General features: G+C 41.8%; 1 protein-coding gene across 1 annotated transcript in view; it reads right to left on the reverse strand.

Moving 5' to 3' along the window:
* The window catches only part of LOC141015293 (C-terminal-binding protein 2), a 109,195-nt gene extending 93,985 nt beyond the window's left edge, over positions 1–15,210 (reverse strand). Inside the window, exon 1 of the mRNA XM_073489276.1 lies at positions 14,770–15,210. The gene's annotated coding sequence lies outside the window, so the exon portion shown is untranslated. The remainder of the gene's footprint in view (positions 1–14,769) is intronic.
* Between the last annotated feature and the right edge of the window lie 7,579 nt (positions 15,211–22,789).

The raw sequence follows: 22,789 nt of genomic DNA on the forward strand, positions 1-22,789 counted from the left end.
AAACCTCAAATCCAAATAGGGCCCGAGTGATTGGTCCTTCAGTCACTACCTACACAAAACAAACAACTAAATGGTTTGTGGTTACTGTCAAGATGTTGGCAAAGCTTCACAAGGCTTAAAGCCCGCTGCCAATAACGCAGCCGGAGCCAAGCAGAAAGACAGAGAGAGACACACACAGAATAAAACATGGCAAGAAATGTTTTTCCATTGTGAGAAATGCCCATGTAATGCTTGGGGGAAAAAAAAAAGGGAGAGAAGAGCTTACGCATTCACCTCGTAGAAGTGACATTTAAATAAGCAGGAGCCATTTTCTTCCTCCAACCCTCCCCTTTCTCACGTTCCCTCTGTGTCACTGTAATTTGAAGCTGTCACAAACAAATCCTCCTCACAGACCTTTCCAAATGTCAGGTTCTGTCAAGAGGGATGATGGCCTCCAAAAATCAGGCCCTTGGATACTTTTGTCAGGAAAACAGAAGAGTTCGAGCGCAGATGCACATTTATTCACAACTCACAACTCGTCGCACTGTCGCTGGAGAAGGGAGGGGACAGACTGAGTTACTGATCCGACAGAGTGACTCAACTCCAAATTTTTACAAAAATTGCTCAATATTCATGCATGTTTTTATTTTTCTACCCAGTTATTTACTTCTAGTCGGAAAAGATTACTGAGGACTTGAGTCCAATTTCCACAGAGCAGGTAAAAACAGTGATAAATTGCTCCTGTGATAACAAAGATCCTCGACCAAATGCTGCCTGAACATGCTGTGTCCTTAACCATAGTTCTGCCACCAGTGCTGCACTTGGCTGCTGAACATGAAATTGGTCTGGAGATCTGCTGCTCAGCAGTGTATAAACGTGCACTGTATACCACTTGATAGGACAACTTCCTGAAGAAAAATCAATTCCAGCTAGAGCTGCAACGATTAAGCGATAAGTTGTCGAGCATTATGTTAACCACAAACTATTCTCATGATTGTCTGATTGGAAATATTCACATTTAAGAAGCTGGAATCAGACAACTTTTGCTTTGATTCTTAAAAAATGACTCAAACCAGTTTTCTTTACTCCTCCATGAAAGCAAACTGAATATCTTTGGGCTGTGGACAAATCAACAGACATTTTTCACATTTTCATCTGCCATTTTATAGACCAAACAACTAATCGATTAATCAAGAAAATAATAGAGCCCGACCTAGAGCCCACATGAAAAGTTTTCGGTGTAAAAGAAAACAGTGCAGAAAACAAAGATTGGGGTGACTTATAATTATTAAATTATTCAGCTCACTGATGTCATTTTAGACAAGAATGTTTATTGTTAAACTGTAAAATATCCAGCATCCATTGCATACTTTTGTCACTAGTGCAGAAAATAAGTGTACATCGACCACCATATCGATATCTGAATATTTTACTCCGTAATATCTGCATCGGTCCCAAAAACTGCGTAACGGTTGGGCTCTAGAGAGTAATGGACACATAAATGGAAGTCTTTCTTCTTTTTCTTTTAATAAAGTGGCAAAAACTGTCAAAGTCAGAAAAATGGATGCTAAGGAACCACATAAAAATAATAAATAAGATAAAAGATGATACACATTTTGCACTGAGGCCCTTGTCTGGCCTTGTAGAATGAATGGATGCAGGAGAAGTAACAAGATTTGGCTGGACGGAATAGAAATGCTTGACAATCGTCATAAAGCCTGATAGTTGAGGGTCAAAAACATTTAGAGGGAAGAAAAAAATCTCCCGATCTCTCGACATTTCTTCCCTCAAAATAGACGGAAGCTGCACAGAAAGCTTGCCATAAGTCAGAGACAAACATCCAGTCACTATGCATTCAGATCGAACATAATTTTTAATAACCTCCGGCACAAAGAAAGTTAACAAGAAACTGTTAGCCGAGTGCGCAATCTCAAGAGTCATTTCACTGCCCTGAGTGTGAGGGAATGAGATGAGGGAGAGCAAGAGGAGCTAATCAACTCTTACTCTTCAGTGGCATTTCATGCACTGTCTGCCTCTAGTTCACTGTGCACAAAGGGCACCGAGCATCAATAAGTCAACACTGGATCCAGACTCCTCGGTCGTTTAAAGAGAGACACGACTGTACAGCGAGAGGAAGATTCAATTAATTTTGCAGATGATCTACTTGGACACAGATTGTCTGAAGTTAACACGGTGAGCGTCCAGGAAAGTTGACAACGTGACCTGGCATGGACTGAGCTGCCAGATTTGCATTTCTTAAGAGTACAAAAAAAGCTGTCCTCTCGCTGCACCTTGTATAAGATGCTGAGCCAATAGAGGTGGTGGGCGGGGAGAGGGAGGTAGAGAGGTTAGAGGAGAGAAAGAGAGAGAGTGAAGAAAGAAAAAAAAGGCCTCATTTCTGCCTTTTCATTTTGAAGAAGTTTGTACTGCCATCGTTTAATCTGTGCCATCGCAGCTGCACATCATGTCACCATGTCCAGAAGGCCAGACTGGTTTGAAGCATTTTTGCTTTTTTTCCCCCTTTTTTTTTTTTTTTTTTTGAGTTTTTCTTCCCCCCCTCCTCTTCTCTCTTCCTCGTTGCCTTGCATCAGGCACAGGATCTGAGGCTTTAATATGGCTGCCAGTGAGGCAACAGCCATTTAATAACAATGCAATAGTTCCTCACAGCAGTAGTCCAGTGTCGCTCATACACCCCGCCGTGTGCAGATGGTACATTGTCTGTGGTTTCCGAAAACATTCTCCTTTCTGAGATGTTTTTCCTCTCTTCCCCCTAACACACACACAAACACACACACACACACACACACACACACACACACACTGGCCTTTTTGTCAGCAATATTTAACTCTTGATAGAAACAACATACAATTGCTCTGCCGTCTTATTTCTCCTATCATTGCTCTTGGCTTATTTCGTAACAGGTCAGCTGAAGTGCCCCCCGCCCGGAGATGATCTGTGAGTGTTTGTGTGTGTGTGTGTGTGTGTGTGTGTGTGTGTGTGTGTGTGTGTGTGTGTGTGTGTGTGTGTGTGGTTGGCGGTAAGCCTTTTTGCATGTGCCTCACAGCCTCCCGCAGTGGGGGACATCTGGAGGAGGCGTTACCGCGTACACAGAAAAAAAAAAAAGAAGAAGAGTTCAGGCCTGAAATATCATCCTCTGAGGACATAACTGGCTTTCATTAACACACAAAGGGGGAAATATGGCGTCGGAGATTTATTCAAATCAACACGGCTAATGTTGCCATAATCCAGTCACCTTGCCAACTTACCCTAAAACTCATTCCTCCCATCAGTGGCCCTTCCCCCGACTCGCCGCTGAGGGCAATTAGTGCACACTTTGATGAAAATGACCGGTGATTTAGTGTAAGGAAAAAGCTTCAGAACAACCATTTCGCAAGGTAGATGTTCATTATGCGCCAGCAGGGAAGGGCCTCTCCTTAATAGAGTGCCAGCCATAAACATCCCTCATCATCACCGGGCTTGCCATTTGATCTCACCTCTGGGGGTTCTGCGCTGGGCATCTTCATTCATTCCTTCTGTGTTTCACTGTCTGTTTACTCAGTAATGGACTCTGCCCAGAGAGTTGTTAAAGGGGAACAAAGTGAAAGTGCCCGACACTCTGCTGTGGCGGTGATTAACGACTGAATTAGAAAGCAACTCCGGGTCACCTTTAACATCGTGATGGATGATCTAAAGCGAGAATCTGATAGCCTTCGTTATAGGTGAGCTACAACCTGGATCGCAGGTGGAACAAACACGACCGAGCACTTACAGCGACAATTTCCACAAAACTGCTATCAATTAACACTCTGCTGTAATTAACAGCCAAAAACAATGTGGTGAGAACCAAACTGGGATGCATTATGGCTTTGATAATAAGCATCTCGCTGATGAGTGTGCACGCAACTGTGTCCACCACTGTCTGTAAAGCCTTAGTTAGCGTTGCCCTAGTTCAGCTGTGTATGTGCCATCTCTCCTGTCACAGGCAGTTTACAAGACTGGGAACGAGGGTTGCCATCTGTCCCACCTCTATGGGGTGCACAGAGGGACGTTTTGCACAGTTTTGGCATGCCTGACTTCCCCTAATGCTGCACAAATGTTTGGAGACATTACATAAGCAATGAGACCTTCACTAGGGCGGAGGGGGAATGGTGACAGATACATGCAGGGGAGGAGGAGGAAAAAGCGAGAGAGGACAAGAGATTGGAAAGTGCGAGAGAGCAGACCTGGTCCTTTCATTCTACTGACTAACAGCACTTTCAGGCAGACAATAGCACTACAGGGCTGCGTTTGTGTTGATAAAGCGTGCAGGTGGAGTATAAAATATGAAGCAAGAAGTCCAGTTTCAAGGACTCTCGAATGCCAAGACCGCCACATGGCATGTTTTCACACCTTTGAGGCAGGATAGTGAGGCTGCAACTAAAGACCATTTTAACTGTCAATTGTAATGGGACGCAGTTTGCAAAAATATCTTAAGATTGATAAATATTGATACTGAATAGTGTCACAGTATCAATACTGATACCTGCTGTGCTTTCTCGCTCTTTCTTCACTCTGACAGCAAGTCAACACACACCACTTAAGTGCCCATATAGGCCTGCCTCCTCACACCCAATTACCTTAAATGCTGTTACGCTTATCAAACAGTACACAAGCAAGGTATGGAATAACACTATTTTTCAAGGTATACCTCAGTCAAGGCCCAACAGTCTCCTTTATTTCAATAAAGCCTAATCCAGTATCAATTAAAACACTGAAATCCGCTAGATCCTGATTTTTTTATCAGGATTTACCTCATATGACCAACGCCAAATCTCACAATGTTAGAGAAAGTAAGAAAATAATTCCTGGATCCATCCCTTTATCCGGATCCACAACAAAAGTTAAGAGTCTATTCTGGGCCAAGAACCATCCTTGATCCAAGTTTCATGGAAATACAATGCATATTTTTTGCATCATCCTGCTGACAAACCAACCAATCAACCAACAAACCAACCAACCAACCAACCAGACATGGGCAAAATTGTTTATTATTCATTGTTTATTGGTCTATAAAATGCCAGAAAATTGAGAAAATGGCAATCACTGTTTCAACCACAGCCCAGAGATATTCAGTTCACTGTCATAGAGGATTAAAGAAACTAGAAAATATTCACATTTAAGAAGCTGGAATCAGAGAATTTTGACTTGTATTCACAAAATCACTCAAACCAATCAAAACAGTTGGAAACTAATTGATTAATTGTTGCAGCTCTACCTCTGAAACGTTTCCACAGCTGCAATAATTTCTTTGTTACATCAAAATTCTCTTATCAGACCAAATTATGCACCATACCTGGTAAATGACCTTGATGAAGCAGTTTGTTGTTGCAATGGACGGGAACAAAAGTAGCCAACGTTTTTGGCAAACAACCCTCTAACCTTTAGACCTGGTATAACGCAACAACTATATTGCTTGTCATTGCCATTTCATAATCACGTTGATGATACAGCACCAACACAGCAGCGGTCTCACTGAAATGAATGAGGAAGCCTGCATTTGTTGCCATAGCGCAGCTGTTGGCCCGAGTGCTGTACATCTTAAAAATTTGCCAAAGTGGGAAGTCAGTGAGAGGTGGATCAGACCTAACTTCAGCGCCAACTGCAGCTGCACATGGAGATGAGGCAATCTGAAAACCAAAAATAAGAGATGGCTGCAAGGAAAGGTGATACTGAGCTCAATGAAATACAGCTTTTGCTGGAAACCAGGAGGAAGACGAACTGCAAATTGATGCTCGGAGCAATGAGTGCACCACATCCAAAAGGAAAGACCTGTATTGTTTAAGTGCTGTGTGTGTATGTGCATGTGCATGTAAAGGGTGGGAGGGTCATCCCCAGCGGAGTACGCAACGAATGTCCTGGGAAAGGGATTTTAAATGCTAAGACATGTTGCAACGGACACCTGGAGCAGCATTTGTATGCGGTTCTCTCCTTGCTCCTTTCACAGGGGAACAAGATGAGATTTTACTGGAAAACTGAAGCAGCCAGCGTGACACAGGCAGGGCATGCAAATAGAAAAAAAAAAAAAAGCAAGAGGAGGTAAATTTAGCTTGTACACATATTCACTACTCTGACACAGCAGCAACATAGAAAGCAAACGTGGACAACAATTTCCAAGCCTGTATATGTTTGCTTACATTAAATCAACTTTCACCTCAACCGTGAGCCACCAACTGGAGTTGTCACGATGCGTGAATCTTTACAACTGTGCCGCAGTGATCATAGAGCATTTTGCCAGTTTGACAGAACACAGTCTCCTTGGAAATACCCGACTGATTCAGGACATTTTCTCCACCTCAGACAGTCCATACAGTATTTTTATACATTTTGGCAAAAAGTTCAACTTCAAGCGTGAACTCTGTCCTTGTACCACATGGACACTTTGCTGCTCCTTGTCTTCCAACACTCAAACTAGAAAGGCACTCGGAAAGTGCGGCCCTCAACCGAGGCCAATAGTCTACGCTTCAATGATATGCAAAACTGCAAGCATAAACTTCACGGTCAATATTACTGCGTGTTCCTGTGAAGCATAAAGTTCTATCATTTTTTCCATTAATATCTCAAGTGGAGACAATTCGAATATGGATGTGAGTAAGAATATAATAATTAGTTTGATATGTGTGTATTTACATTTTGATAGCCACGCTTTAGTTTTAAAAGCGTGATGCTCCACCTTTCTACCAAGTTTCATGAAAATCGGGCCAGTAGTTTTTCCGTAATCCTACCGACCAACCAAACCAAAGACATAACGTCATAACCGCTGCAGATGTGAGTGCATAGTCAGGTTATGTTAAATCTAATCCCTTCCACTTGAGGCTGCTAATTATTTTTGTCAATATTTTAGTCAATTGTGAATCAACAGTGTGAGACAGACATCTCTGAGGAACAGTGACTCTGATTTTTTTTTTTTTTTTTAGGTACCAAATAATCACGACTGCTGTCAGTTAATTCTAGGGCTGCAATCGTTTTCATTATCGATTAACGTGCAGATTATTTTCATGATTAATTATATAGTCTTCTTGCTTCTGTTGTCAAAAATCCAAAGATTCTTCATTTACTGACTTAAGCGACCAAGAAAAGCAGGAAATCTATACATTCAACAAGCTGGGATCAGCAAATGTTTGACATTTTTTGCCACAAAAAAAAAAGTAAGAGCATGAAACAATGAATAGATTATCAAAATAGTTGGCGATTGATTTTCTTTCCATCACCTGAACGACTAATCGTTGCAGCTCTCAGTAAATTCTGCCCACGAATGCAAGCCTACTGTCACAGAGCACCATCCTGCTGATAGTGTCGATGGATTACAACAATACGTGTAGCGTTAGCTTCCTACAACAGTTGACCTTTCATTCTAACAAACAGACGTGTTTATGCAGGTAGGAAACTAAGGTATACGCTTCCTGGTAGTTTGGTGTGATCTGGAAGGGGTGGAGGAATTTCATGAACCTCACACACCCTACCGCACTGTCAGGTGAAAAGACATGGGTGTCACGCGACTCTGGGGGCACATGGCTGTCTCCACCCTCCCCAGGCTGTCGGTGGAGTTGTATAGTATGTGGGGGAAATTGGCCCTAACAAATTGGGGACAAAAGGAAAAATTACTTGGGCAGCACGAGATAAAAGTCGACTACAATTAAAGTCACAAGACCTCATAGTAAGGGTAAGAAAACTTCACTCACATGTCACTGTTCAGGTGGGCTGTCCTTTAGGCCCTGTTGAGGCTTTGTATACGTTTTAAACTGTTAAATTTGCATCTTGACTGCACTTAATAGTAGATTTTTCTTTCAGCCTCCGCAGCAGCAGGTCAGCCTGAGAAAATGCCTCTGGAATTTAGTGTAAGCAGTGTGACTAGACTGTATCAATGCTTGCGTGCCACATGATGTGCTGAAACATTCCTAGAAATTCGATCCTCAAATCTTACAACTGCATCACTGTCTGTTATTATATATAAGCTAACAGAAATTCAACATTATATCATCACTATTTGTCTTTTCCTCCATATCAATTTAGAAGCGGCGCCACTGTTTCCCGTTGCTTTTCACTGTATTTCAATCACTTAAGTTGTTGCATGTCAGCAGTGAGATTTGCTCAAAGTGAGAAAACGACAGTAGACACAGTGGGGAGGAAACGCCACCAGTGATACCACCCCCCCACGAGAAAGCCTCCTACAGCCCACCCACTCACTACCTATGCCGACCTCAATCTCTGATTTTATCGCTTCTTCATATTGCACACATACTGCAAGGTTCCCTTGTGCTGCTTTCAAATGTATCTATGCAAATGGCGCTGTATGAAACGTACTCATATCTATGAAGACATTTGTATTACACAGAATTTGCCAGACATCGCAACAGATTCATTAACTGGGCTGATATGCAGATACGGCCGGATGAGCTGCAGATACTGTGTGATAAAGTGTCGAGTACAGCGGGCTTCTGAGGCCGTCTGAGCGGGGAGGGATCCTGCTGCTGTTATCATGGTGGTCCTTCTCCCTCCTTCAGAGTCTGCCCTGCAATTAATGATGCACTGTGATTTTCCTGGAGCCACCCCCCCATCCTGTGTTTGCACGTTTGTATGCATTTATGTAAGTGACTGTGCTTGTGCATGTATGAGAGACAGCTAATTTTCTCTCCTGTGCACCAGAAGGATATGCACTGAATTTATATTCAGTAATGAGACGGGGGGTCTGGGAATGATGGTGAATTTGTAAGCATGCATCATCTCCCATAATTCCATTTAGTAGTCCTGTAAACACTTATAAATGCGGGCGGTAGTTACGGCAGCCCCCCTGCCCTCAGCTCTCTCATCAGGGTAACACATCTCCAAAGAAACCAAGGGCAGGAGAGGAGGAGATATTGCAAATCACATTACGGGACATGAAATTAATCCTCCCTCCCCAAACATTTGGCCTTCGCGCAGTTTAACCTTGAAACTGCTTTTTACTCCCTTGCACGAGGACTTTGTAAAAACCCACCCTCTGTCACATCCAAAAGAGCGAGTCTGACATTACAACAATGGCTCTGCCGAGGTAATTATTCAACAGGATCCTTCACCGTGCCGGTGATACGTTGTAATTTCATTTCACTTACGTCTGTTTCATAATGTAATACACAATTGAGCAGGGGCACTTTACGTCCCAAAAGACCACTTCCTCCTTAAGATAATAAAAGCCTTTTGTGCTTGCCTTTGAGAAATCCTTGGTGGATTATGAGAGTGTGGATTCGGGAGCACATCAATTAATATGCATTAAATGAAAGAGTATTAAGTTGTAAGAAAATAATTAATAACTCTAATTGCTGTGCCGCCACTCTGCCCGGCGACACCCTACCTTAACGCTAACAGGGACCGTCTCTGAAATCGCCAACAGGGGCCAAAGTAAAAGAGTTATTTGACCTTTTACATGGCTGAAAGACAATGTACTTCCACTTTATTACACGGCCGCCTCGCTCTCCCCCGGTACTAATGTAGAGTGGTGCAAGATAAAAGCACAGATTGACTGTTACATCCAATCCAATAACTGCAGAAAAATTCCTATCTGCTCGCCAACTCTGAAACCACATGAGGTTCAGCTCTACTAGTTTTCAGCCAGACTAAAATACATCTGTTTGTGTTCGAGAATACTGTAGATCTCTTATGCAAGCCCCTATCACTGGATCTTGTCCCTTTGTACGGTGCAGAGAATAGTGCTGGCACAGGGTTCCACTTTCCCCCCGTTACCATGAAAAAGACATTCACGGCTCCAATTATCCTTTACCCCTGTGTAGCTCTAGAAAAACACAATCGCTGCCACTGTCAATGAAATTACAGCAACGGGGAAGTAAGCGATGACAGTGGAGAAATCTGATAGCCCCTCACCCCACAAACACACTCTTCAAAAAAAAAATGAAGACGCAGAATGCCCCAGGAGGGCGAAGAAATGGGAATGACAAGCAAAATGTTACTTTGAGATATCTTTTCAATATAGCATTTCTAAAGGTTAGAGGAGTTCTGAAGCCATGAGAGAGTAGCTGCGGCTGAGTGACGGCGCCTTTACTTGCTAGTGAAGATACTGAGTAGTTTCCACTGCAGCTCTCTGTTTTAAACTAATTCGCTTTGACCGAGAGCGATCCGCGGCGAAGAACCACTGTCTTGATCAGTTTACAGTTCTACTTCCATGTTATTTATTTTTTTCTTCTCCTTTTCAAAAAATTATCCCGGCTTTCAGCTAAATCAATCTTGCCTTTGGTCGGAGATAATGAGCATGTTCGCCGGGCTTCAAATGAACACCGTTGCTCCTGGGCTCCTCAGCTCAACGCAGTCACATCATGCAGACACTTTTGAGGAAGGCAGAAAAGAGAAAGTCTTAGCCTTTAGAGACCAATTAAAAACACATATTCAAATTGACCTAAAAGGAGCACAGCAAGGCGTTCATTTACAGCACTGCCCCGTCCCTATAGCTTCGCTTCGGTATCAGATTCATCCCAATTGTTTTCAAGTCTGACAAACAAACAATCTCGACAGAGAGTGGAAAGACTCTGAGAGAGAAAAGAATCCATCTCATCTCCGCAGGATCAAAGACTGTATCGAGAGATAGAGAGCGCACACAGATATACTAATTTTCACACGACGTGCACTCACTCTCATTCAAAGGACGTGGAGGCAGGATTTACCAGCTCAGTAGCACAGTATGCATACATTATATGATCCTTATTAAAGACCATGGTGAATATTAGATCATTATCGCTACTATCTCTGCTGTGAGACTTGCTACAAAGGAAATAACTGCACAGAAGATAGAGAGATATTTGCTTTTCTCTGTTGCCTTTATAATGCTGTAAATATTGGAATTAGATTGCAAATTGAAATGTACATGTTTACATTACTGTAATATGACTGTGGGCTGGCGCACTGCATCTCCTGTGTGCTTAGAAAGCAGCCAAGAGTAAGGCTGCATCTAATGTAGGGCTGCAAGCGATTAGTCGATTAACAGATTAGTCAACTGAAAGAAAATTACTTGCCAACTATTTTGAGAATCAATTAATCGCTTCAGTCATTTATTTTAAGCAAACATGTCAAACCATTTGCTGGTTTCGGCTTCTTGAATGTGAGGATTTGCTGCTTTTCTTTGTCATTTATGACAGTAAATGAAGAGTGTTTGGGTTTTTGACTGTTGGTTGGACAAAAGGAGCAATATGAAGACGTCACTTTGGGCTCTGGGAAAGGATATTGATTATTACTATTATCTTTTTTGTGCATTTTACAAAGGGATGCACAATATGTATCAGACAGATACATTATTGGCAGGGTAATGGGAAAATTATAGGTTTTCGGCCAATAATGAAATGATTGCCTTATTGCTCTTATTAGAGCTAGGAAACATCAAATCATCCATCTTAGCTCACTACATCTTTGACTTTCTTACCCCCCGGTGTGCACAAACTACAGGTTCTGAACTTCTGAACAAACAAGTAAATATCAGTTATCAGTATCTGCTGAGAAAGATCCATATTTTATTGACATAACAATTAATTTGTCAGTTGCAGCGCTAAACCAATGATTACTTTTATTATTCAGGGTGTGTCAAGTCAAGTGCGACTTAACATTTTCATCGGTCACACTGGTTCACCTGGAATTTAGTTTATTTTACAATTGAGATTATCGCAGTAATTGAGGTTATCGCAACTTCGTGTTGCATGTGTTGAGATTTAAATGAGGAAAAACATGCAATTGCACTTTTATTGCAGTTTACAATAATTTAGATAATGTGTGAAGAAATTAAATTAAAATGTATTATCAGGTGCACCTAAATTATGCGCTGGTGCACCTACAAAAAAAAAAGTTATGCGCACCAGTGCACCCATTGTGAAAAAGTTAGCCAGGAGCCCTGTTATCTATTAAATGTTTGATTGTTTAGCGCAAAAAACATCAAGATCCCATCTTTAAATATCTCTTTTTGTCAAACCAACCGTCCACAACCAACAATTATTTAGGCCTATCCTCACATTTAAGAGGTTGGAATGAGCAAACATGTCATTTTAGCTTGCTGAATGACTTAAAAAGCTAATCAATAATCAACACTGTAGATTCATCTTCTGCTAGCTGATTCATTTGTGCACCAAATCCTATAAAGAAGACAAACTTGAATTGGAAAAGAGAAGTTCGGGGGCAGCTCTTCCACCAGTCAGAGAATTTTTATCCATGACATATTTGGTACCACAACCCAGCGGGGTGTGCAGTGACTCTGAAACGCGCTCCGTCTCGCTTCCACAGCACTTCCAGGGAAGCTGCTCCCCCATAAATCCCTTCTAATGGTCGCTGGCGAGGGAACTTTTTAACACAGAACTTAGCAGCCACTGTTATTCACCCGTAGAGCGAGAGTCTCGGGATGATGGATGGTAATAAATATTGCACGGGGCTAACAGAGGTCCCCTCAGAGACGTTCAATTGCCTTGAGTGATAGGGTGCTGCTCGGCAACACAGGAGAGGGTGGCAGAGGGCAGGCTCTTCACCGGGTCGACTAACTGAGTCTGTTCAATTTCCTCCCTGGAAAAAACGACATCTCTAAACGCTAACACTGTCTCACAGTGTGAGGAGGGGGTTCTGCAAGAAAAATATGTCGCCTTCTCGACTTATGTATGGCGAGTTTGTTTGTTATGAATGAAGAATTGATTGTCCCGAGGAAGAATAAATAAATTCACTGTGGAGCCGTAATGCTTGTGAATGTACCTGGCATGTGAGGGGAAGGAACACTGCTCAGTGTTACGACCACTTCCCCTGCTGCACTTGTGACTGGAGCAGTTTAATGGTGCTTTCTGACAAGGGAGCTCTGTTGTGCCGAGCTGCCCACCATCTTAACGGCTTCCTTGACAATGGCCGACAACAGAGCAGATGTCCAGGCTGCACACATCTGTAGTGGCCTTATACTCCTTCCTCCTTCAGGCACACAACCCCCCCTTTGGTCGCACAACATGGGCACCCATGAGACACACAAAGAGCTGGTCAGCTCTCAGGCATAATAAACAATTCTCCAAGTTCTTGGGTTTAAATCCTTTAGGATTGAAGGGGCACTATGTAGTGAGGTAATAATATAAGCTTCGAGATATTCTTTTCCATATCTGGATAAACAAGCTGTTCTCAGAGGAAAATAAGGTCATCAGAATACTGTTTGAAGCTAGGAAGGTGGCAGGGTCCGCCAAATATAAACAAAGTAAAACAGTATGAAATTGTGTTGCCATTTGTAAGAAAGAAAAGATTTTTGTGTCTTATTCCCAGCTCGTCAAAAAACGACGCTCTGGGTTTCCCAAAGTTGGGAGTGAGACTCAGAAATCAATTATTCTTACAAATAGCACATTTAAGGTCGGTTTGTTTGTTCAGATAATTCAGTCATGAAGAGAGTTTGTTTATTCAGGCATAAAAAAAAACTATTTATGAAGATCCTTCTCTTCTGATTAAAATTTCTTCCACAAACTACACAGTGCTCCTTTAATTTTGATTGAGAAAGATGGAAATCATCTTCGCTGACACGAAACAAATGACTGAGATCGGTGTTTTTTTAACGATGAGTGATAAGAAATTAAGATAGCTCTAGCTCTTCATTAATCCAACACGGGTCCTGTTGTCATATTTTCTGCTGTAATCAGTGGATTAATTAGCCCGATAACGTGTAAGGATACTTTCGTGTGTGTAATTAACAAGTTAACACAAGGCAATTAGCAGCTCATTCAGACACTGCCGGCACCTAGCAGCGGCTGTAAACATGGGGATGCTCTTTCCTGACTGATTTTTTTAAGTCTGATCCTAATCGCCGATATCAAAAAAGCAACTCCACGATACACGACTTGGGCATCCCCCAGAAACATTTTCTTGTTTTCTCCTTTGCTAACAAGTTTTCTATCTCCACCTGCAGTTCTGCCCCCCTCCACAGGACACCACAACAGGCATGCCATCAAAATGCAGGTTTGTTCATCGCCCCCCCCTGGCTTTCATCATGTGTGGATCCCTGTGATGAAAAAGTTTTTTGAAAAAAATAAAAAGAAACATGCAAGAAGGTCTTGGACAGCAGATGTGCTCCATGGTGATGACTTGTGTTTAAGATGCGCACACACACACTCTCACACACACACACTAAAGGCTAAAGCAGCAGCAGCAGCAATCAGCTCTGAAGATTACACAGGATGACGTCTAACACTATTTTGCCTACATAAACTCAGTCAGTTGAGTCAAGTGTGGGGTATTAAGAGGATGTGGGCGCCAGTAGCCTCACTGGAGCACACACACACACACAACTCCAGTCCACACACACACTAGTAATGCACTTCCTATTTTCTTTTAACCGACACACACACACTCCAGTCCGCACGGGGTCTCGTTGTGTGCAACCAAAAAAAAAAAAACACAACAACAACCCGCGTCTTTGCCGGATACCCTTGCAATGTTGAATGTAAAAAAGGTGAAGGGACACTCGTGTTCGCCGTACCGTGTCCATATTATCATAATAATGTCCCCGGTGTGCGTGCGTGTGCGTGCGTGCGTGTGTGTGTGTGTACACAACCCACCCCGACCGACCATTCCCCCCCTCTTCCATCTTCATGGCGCAGTAAGGTGGACACACATGGTCAGAGGGAGCCGTATGCGGACCTGAACAACCGACGGCAGCCCCACAGTCACAAGCCAACTCTTCATTACAAACTGAATGAAAACGCCAAAAAGCGGCGTCGCTGGCGTAAAAATGAAACAGCAAAAAACCACAAAAAAAAAAAATGCAGTCTTACCTGTGTGAAGGATGTCAAATAGCAAGTTGAGACTTTTTTTTTTTTCTTCAGGCACACGTCGGCGGCAGCGGCGGCGGCGGCGGCAGCATCATCCGCTCCGGTGGGAGAAATGTTTCATGTGGAGGTTGTTTTTTTTTTTTGGTTTGGGGGGAGTAAAAAAAAAAAAGAAAAATGTGATTCCACCTTATTTTTTGGTTGTTTTTTGGGTTTTTTTTTTAATCCTCGGCTCAGCGGCAACAACAGCAAGCAAAAAAAAAAAAAGAAAAAAGAAAAACGCGGCTTCTCCCTCTCAGAAGATGTGTGAAGAAACACGAGCGGATAAAGAGGAGTGACAACGGAGCGGGAGCAGTGTGTTCATACGCGTCCTTGTTTATTGAAACACGGCCGAGCGTGAACGCCGAGTAGGTGTCTGTCTAACTGTTTCACTGCTTTATTTTTTTTCTCCCCTCTCTCTCTGTCTCCCCCCTCTCCCTCTCTCCCTCGCTCTCTCTCTCTCTCTCTCTCTCCGGGCTGTAGTCACACACACTGTCTAACTCTCCTGTTTTATCAAGGCGGGGTCTTGGGTCGTTTAAACCAATGACATAAACCAAGAAGAAGAAGAAGGAGAAGAAGAAGGAGCCCCCTCCTCCTCCTCCTCCTCCTCCTCCTCCACCACCACCACACACCTTCTGCTCACATGGTCAACATACAAGACATGTTGTGGTCAAATCCTTGTTTTTTGTCTGTTCTGGATAAAATTAGGCTACCTTAAAGGGTCACTTCACCCAAATCACACACACAAATTAAAGGTGCACTTTAGTTTTAGTCAGAAGAGAAAGGTCTTTTTTTTTTTTTAAAGCCTAAACAGACTTCATGACTAAAGTCAGTTTGTTTATTCAGTTTAGCCAGTCACGAAACCGAAGAGAGTTTGTTTATTTAGTTTGTTTAGGCTGTCTTCATTTTCATGACTCGACTAAACTGACTAAAAAACAAACTGACCTTAAAGGACGGAAGAAGAAGAAGAAGAAGAAGAAAGAAGAAGAAGAAGAAGCCCCCTCCTCCTCATCCTCCTCCTCATCCTCCTCCACCACACATCTTCTGCTCACATGGTCAGCATACATGACATGTTGTGGTCAAACCCTTGTTTTTTGTCAGTGTTCTGGAAAGAATTAGGCTATCTTAAGCATTTAAGTTTCTTTCCAGTAGATCTGCATCGATTCATTAATCCATTAGTTGTCAACTATTTTCAATTGATTAATCAGACCGAGAAGTCAAAATTCTCTATTCCAGCTTCTTAAAGGTGCATTCTGTAGTTTTGGGGATGAAATTTTAGTCAGAAGAGAAAAAAAATCTTTATTGACTGATTTTTTTTTTTTATGCTTAAACAAACTAAATAAACAAACTCTTTGTTTTCAGGACTGAATGAACAAACTGACCTTAAAAGACAGAAGAAGAAGAAGAAGAAGAAGAAGAAGAAGAAGAAGGAGCCCCTTTCTCCTGCTCCACCACCACCACACATCTTCTGCTCACATGGTAAAGACACATGAAATGTTCTGGTCAAATCCTTGTTTTCAATTTCTGACCTGGAAAAGATTGGGTCACTTCACCCAAATCACACACAAAATTAAAGGTGCACTATGTAGTTTTTTAATCAGAAGCGAAAGGTCTTCTTTGACAGATTTGTTTATGCCTAAACAAACTTCATGACTGCATAAACTGAATAAACAAACTGACCTTAAAGGACAACACAGTTTCCTACTGTTTTACTTTGTTTGAGTGTGGCGGACCCTGCCACCTTTTTTAACTTTAAACAGTGTTCTGGGGACACTATTGTCCTCTGAGAACAGGTTGTTTTTTCAGTTATGGAATAAATGATTTAAGTTTGTATTATTACCTCATTAATATTGTAAATATTGACAGTTCTTCTCCCAAACTACATAATGCCCCTTTAATAGCAACTGCTATTTCTGCTAGTATAGTACATACTAGTACTGCTAGTACACTATAATGGAGGTGACAGGATTTTCATTGATTGTCAACTATTAAATTAATCGACAGCTACTTAAAAATAATTAAAGGAGGAAAAAGTCCAAATTCTATGATTTCAGCTTCATAAATGTGAATATTTTCTGGTCTATTAACACTGATTTGTCAGTAAACTAAATATCTTTGAGTTGTGCACAAAATAGGACATTTGAGGACGTATCCCGCTTTCTTTCTTGCACTTTTGGAAACACTGATCGACATTTTTCACCATTTTCTGACATTTTGTGGACCAATTAACTGATCGGTTTATCGAGAAAATGATTGACAGAGTGACTGACGATGAAAACAATTGGTAGTTGCAGCCCTGCACACCTTCTGCTCACTTGGTTAGCAAAAATTCAATTCAGGAATGACCATGTATGTTTTTTGTTGTCAGAGTTTTCAATTTCTGGCCTGAGAAAAATCAGCTATAAGGGTCATTTTACCTAAATCAAACACAAAAAATGGAGAGAAAAAAAAACAGAAACCTATTTAGCCATGCATGGTTTCATGTACGCTTTAGTAGCAATCCCTCGTCCTGCTTACAACAAAATAAAATAGGGTTGACTGGATTTATAACACTGAAGCCGTTGTACATTAGAGAGAAACAGAAATGTCCCTGACTGTTATGATGGAAAATGCACAAATCTTTTCACAGATATCTCTGGAACAATTTTTTGATCAAAGACCTATGAAAACTGTTCACAATGAGGTCTGTGGATTATTCATACTCTTTCCTGTTGAGCTGGGTTTTTTATGTAACTTTAAAGCTGAACTCATCACTCTTTTTATATGAACAGCGGGTCAAAAGACATGCGTCATGGGTTTAACACGAAAGATGGCATGAAACAAAAGTCCCCGGCTAGACATTGTGATAACAGAAATTCATTGGAACCAGTGGGCCACCATGACACCGCTAATTTACTGTCTTAATTTAGCTCTCATCAGGATCGTTTTCCAGCATAATAAACCCAATGGACACCAACAAACAGCAGGCACACAAAGTTAGTGACTAGCATGTGAATATAAAAAAACATATAATGCAGGTTTAAGCAACACGAACACGTTTTCATTCACCTTGTGCACGGTTTAAAATCTCTTTCAAAACTTAAAACCAAAACTGTCCTTGTGAAATCTAAAATTTGCTGAAAAACTAAAATTACTCACCTCCACTGTATTGGATGGTGGTTTCAAAGAGGGACATTGCAAATCAGGACAAACACGAACAAAACTACCTGCAGGACTGAGGGGAGAAAATATGCTTTTTTCTTCTGTGATTTGACTAAACAGATACTCTAACAGGCTGATAATGTCTAGACGTGGAGTTTAATCAGATGTTATAGAGGCCTGTGATATTTATGTTCCACTCTTTATATAATTGATGTTTCTCCTTTGAATTGATCACAGTGGGGTGCTGCTGAATGAAAGCTCATAAATAACACAGTCAAGTGGGTGAAAAGTGAGTGTGTACGCCTGGTAGTAGAGATGTTCTCAGATTCTCTATGTTTGGTATCTACATGTACAGGCAGCATTCTTCACAGAACATGAGTCTGTACGAATCTCCACTCCCTCGTATCGATTACGTTAGAAGTTTCTGTGATTTCCCTCCAGGGAGCGTTCCGCAAATAGCGCTGTGGCTTTTCTGTAAGGGCAGACAATTTGATTTAGCAGTACTAAATATTGTTTGACTGTGTGTGTACATACTGGACTCGCCCATGCGCGATTGATTTGACGCGGCTATGTGGCAAAAAGCACGTGACCCCCAGTGCTTTGTGAATGCGCGGGGGTCACGGATGACATCACATGATTGATTTTTACTGTCTTCTCTTGGAACTTGTTGCACAAGGAACAAGCATTGATCCACATCATCACATTACTCCATGAGGGGGTTTGCTTCTTGTATACATTTGGAAGAGTGGCCCTGGCTGCAGCGCAACCTCTGCGTTTTTAATTTTTGGTCTAATTTCTACACTGTGCACGGTCACTCCGTGAGGTCAAGTAAATGGCGGCAGATTGTGTGAGGTGCCAGCCAGTGTGCTCAGTGAAATCAATTATCTATATCCCATTTTCCACTTTTCCTTTCTCTATTCTGCCTGGCCTCCATATGCTCCGATATTGATCTGTCCATCAGCGATTGTCCACCTCTCGTCAGATTGCTGGCTACATGTGGGGGTGTGCAGAGTGTAGCACAAAGAAACAGGCCTCAGTGGGATAATTATGCAGAGAATGAATGTGGTGTTCTTGAATCTCACCGCTGTGATTTTATTGACGTTTTGGATTGGTTGCATATTGTTGACAAAAAAAAATCACGCTTGGTGATTCCAGACACTTTGCGTTCGCATTCAGATCAAAGAAAAAAGCCGTTTTATCATGTGCTGCCCCCTATTACGAGAGGGCAACAACATTTAAGTGACCTCTAAGGTGCTATCTTTGTATGCGTTGGAATAACTGTCAAAAGCAGCTAATGCATTCTATGTGAAGATGAAAGAAGAAACGTAGAAGATTATTCTGTGTTTTCTTGGATCAGATCTGAATGTAAATCAAAGCCAGCAATCACACTTCATTAAGTCTCTTATCATTTTTAACGAACCAAGCAACCCTTTTCTCCTCTTTAACGCTAAAAACAGCCATTGTTCTCAAATTTTTTATAACTTTTGAACCCTTAAAGCCGCAATATGTAAGAATTTTGGTTCAAAATTATCAGCAGAATGTGAATAACAGTTCTGACATTGCAAATTATGACATCTATGTATTGTGTTGCAGGGGTCTCTAGGCTACTTAGGTTAGCATGCTAACCAGTTAGCCCCAGCTGGTCTCAGTCCAAAGCTCCTGTGCTACCAGTTTAAACACCAACGGTCCCCTTGGCCCCCTGTTGCTTTAGTATGGATTCGATGTTCCAAGTCTTTGAGGTTTAAAGCAACAAATCGTCTTGAAGAAAGCTAGTTGATTGTCGAGGCCCGTCCCCGTGTTGACACTTTGCATCAGTTGAGTTTTGCAACCCAAAGCATCAGGTTTGGATTTGCTTTGAGGCAAATATCATGGAGCATAAAGATTACAAAATTCCTTTTTAATTAAACAACAAAGTCAGCAAGCTACAACGTGCGTTATTTATTAATTTTCCCATGCAAAAGCATTATTGCGTGTGTCCACATTCGATCCACTGCTGCATAAACATAAAACGTCTCAGTGGATATGGAGAGGAGTCTTAAGTAGTGACAGGTTTTGGTTTTTTTATTGCCATCCTAGAAGAGGAGGTTCAGTGTAACCCTCATATGAGACCTTCTCATGTTGAACTCTGACCCCGATCTCTATACTCACAAATTCACAGGCAGAGTTCACAGCGAGTCTCTGCGGAGAGCTGAGAACATACTATCCACACTGCGGTCTCTGGAGACACACATCTATCAATCTCCAGATGAATTATTGAAGGCACACCACCCCCACCATGTTTCTTACATGGGCTGGAATTAGTGGCTGTTGCAGGGTACAAGGACCGCGCTGCATTAAGATTCGAGGGGCGAATTTGTTCAAATTTTGATGTTTTGCTCATGCTGTGTGCGTAGCTCGGTCGTTTTTCTATTTGTCAATCCCCCGCTTATACCTCTGTTGCTTTCCCTTGACACTTGTCTCCCACCCTGTAGACTCTTATCAAACTGATTTCCCTGCACACACTATGCTGTTTTGATGTGCCGGCTCAGAGCTTCACTTTCAATTTCCCGGTAAGTTACAACAATTTAATTTCTCTGGCTTTTTGTTTTGGTTAAATTTGTAGAAAACACAGCACAGCAATTTAAATTCTCAGCTTTTGGTTGAATTTGTAGAAAATACGGCAACACAAAAACGTTCTAGGGCGAGGAATGGTGTAACAATTTTCTTCTTTTGAATAAAAAATCAGCATAAGACCTCCTCACAGTTGTCACAGCGTGCCCCGGCGATGCCCCCCCACATTGTCGCAGCATTTGAGGTTGTTGCAGAGGTCAGTGTGCCACAATGACTTCATCTCCCCTACTCAGAGGCTGAAACATGCCCAACATGCATGAAAGCTGCACACACATACACACACACACACAGGAACACACACACACACATGGTCTCCTATTGCTAATGAGGTGGCAGGGCCTCACCATGAAGGGATAAAGAGGGGGTGAACGGCTCAGACCCCCAATGGGTCCGCTTGAACTTGTGAAATAGGATTGACACCACACTCAAAATGAGCTCCCGCCATGTCGGAACAGCAGACTGAAGCCCCCCAGGAGGCTAAGTTGAATCAATTCTCCTAATGATGTTTGTAATTTAGGAGGCTAATGACATGCACTATGAACTGGAAGATTACGTCTAGGAGATGCCTCTCGGAGTCAAGTGTCAGAATAAATGCCTTAGAGAATCAGACACTAGCGCAGACTGTGGGAACAAACATTCAAACCCCTGAGAAACGGTGGTGTTGGAACTTGAGTCAAGAGTCCTCAGTATGGATTCATTGTTTTTTTATAATAATAATAATAATAATAATGAATCAAATCAGGATACGAGGAGTTTCAGCGTATTGTTTAGCCGCTCAGACCGCAAGTTTTGATTCACCCTCACTGCTTCAGCAGTGTTGTTGCTGACCGCAGAGGGCAGCTGTTTTATGACAAAAGACAAAATGCAAGAAGCAACTAGCTGGTGAACATATCGGAACATTCAGCAGCTAAAGAGCTGAATATTTGTTAAGTATTAAACAAAAATGAAAAATAAAAAAAAGAGTATTGGACATGGACAGACACAAAACTCTAAAATGAATGGTAATGTTGCTCTATTACTGCACAATATGTTAATAATCAACTGTTTGTAACCAAGTTCACCGACTTAGAAATGGATTATATGTCAGTGTTGTGCTCAGAACTTCTTTCAGCTGCCCCCAAGTGGCTGAGAAAGGTTGTGCTTCAAAAATGTTGGATTATAACAACTCCCATTATCCAACCTGTAAGTTTCCAATGAATGAAATTAAGTGAATCCACATAAAAAAAAGAAAATCACTATTTGCTTTGACAGAAGAAAAAAATGGGTAGAGAACGAGTGTCTTTCTCAAGTTATCAAATGACTAAACCAAATTTTACTGACTTCTAATAAAAAGGCAAACACATTTAAGTGCAAGGAAAGAAGCATTTAACTTATTGCATTACTGTTGTGTATGTGAACTGTAAACGCACCAAACTGTCATTTGTAAATGTTCTATACAATTCCTTTAAAAGGAGCTCTGTGGCACTTCTGTGTTGCGCTGGGAGCCGGTCATTATTTATGTTAGGGGACTCCTTTTCAAAACTAACATTTCTGAACAAACTACTGTTGCTCACTGTCAGCAGCATTAAACAACTTAAACAAATCGTCCACAGGCTGAGAGAGACGAGGAAGGTCTCATTTTTCAAGTCGTGTTACAAAATGCTCACATATGGCCAGTGAAAAAGTGGTAAATACATGTACATTTCTAGAAATTGTTACATAGGGCCCCTTTAAATCAATGTAAATTGCTGTTTTACGTACAATGTATACATTCATTATTTCTCAGATAAACGGCGTTTATGCTCCTACACAACCATACTAAGAAAAATGCAACAAAGTTCTCTCTGTTACCCCTCCAGCGCCAGAGAAGACACTACACAACCACTGTTCTCCCATTTTTAGAAGAAGTCCTCACGACTAGTAAATGGACTCACATTTGCATAAAAGACATTTAGCTTGTAGGTTAAGGGGTTACAGCAATTTGTTTTAAAGGTTGTGAGGAGTAAATACTGTGGGATCCAACAGATGTTTTGCGTCCCCCTTAGATTTGGCCCCAGAGTACTCTAGAGCTGCTAATTTTGTGTTTACCCTTTGGGTGCGCTGAAGCCTGCTTCCTGTGGGATGAGGATGTCTCTTAATCGTCGGACATGTTAAGTGCTGTGTGTATGTGGTGGTTATGGATGAGCAAGTGCGCACGTGCACACATGTGTCCCTGCGTGAATGCGTGCATATCGGTCCTGTGTGCGTGCCAAACATT

The sequence above is a fragment of the Pagrus major genome, chromosome 20, assembly GCF_040436345.1.
Source record: "Pagrus major chromosome 20, Pma_NU_1.0".
NCBI lineage: Eukaryota > Metazoa > Chordata > Actinopteri > Spariformes > Sparidae > Pagrus > Pagrus major.